We start from the raw sequence: 779 nt of genomic DNA, 5'->3' as shown, positions 1-779 counted from the left end.
TTTCCAAATTTGAAAGCACACATGTGTTGCCCTGTTTCCCTACATAACGCAATTATGACAAGGCATTTTGATTTGAACGAAATGTTAGCAATAATAACAATAGATAATGTGCAAAATTTTATAGTAATGGGACAGGAAGCAACAAAGTATGCCAGCCAGTCAGGATACTGTGGTATTCAAAATAATAGTCACATTACAATAACCAGAATGCGAAACATTGCACAGCCCACCTCCCCCAAGACACACACACACACACACTGATCATAGTTGACAAATTGAATGAAGTGGAAGCAATCAGAGTTAACGAAGTTAATGGCACATAAATGCATTCCGGAAATTTCACTCCAGAAAGACACACTCTACAAATACAAACTGTGCGATGCCTTTTAAAAGCAATACAAATACCCATGGGCCTCAGGCCATTTGATTTCCACTTATAAGCGTGACTCTGAATTTCTTCTAAAGATAACTGCTGTTTGCGGTTCTTTGTAGGAGATTCGGTCGAGATAACATCGGGCAGGACGACAGTCTCAGAATTCTTGGGATAATTTAACAAATAAAAAAACTGCTCACAGTGGATGAAAACTAGGTAACACAGTCTTGCTGGAAACCACCAATCTCAAGTTTCACTTTTTTTTTAAGAAAACGAACCCGTCGTATTTTTGGACTTTTCTCAGGTAACATTTATTTTAAAGGGTGCATCTTGCTGCGCACTTAAAAACCTAAAGTAAGATAAAGTGGTTCAGCTGTCATCTTGTTTTCTATTTCGCTTTATACAT

The 779-nt window shown here is 37.7% G+C and overlaps 1 long non-coding RNA gene across 1 annotated transcript in view; it reads left to right on the top strand.

The window, feature by feature from the left end:
- Positions 1-353: 353 nt before the first annotated feature.
- Positions 354-779, top strand: part of LOC122805861 — a 418,789-nt gene continuing 418,363 nt past the window's right edge. Inside the window, exon 1 of the long non-coding RNA XR_006365475.1 lies at positions 354-677. This is a non-coding gene — a long non-coding RNA (uncharacterized LOC122805861). The remainder of the gene's footprint in view (positions 678-779) is intronic.

The sequence above is a fragment of the Protopterus annectens genome, chromosome 7.part0 (assembly GCF_019279795.1).
Source record: "Protopterus annectens isolate FY-2018-M chromosome 7.part0, PAN1.0, whole genome shotgun sequence".
Taxonomy (NCBI): domain Eukaryota; kingdom Metazoa; phylum Chordata; order Ceratodontiformes; family Protopteridae; genus Protopterus; species Protopterus annectens.
This window is presented reverse-complemented; position numbering and strand designations above follow the sequence as displayed.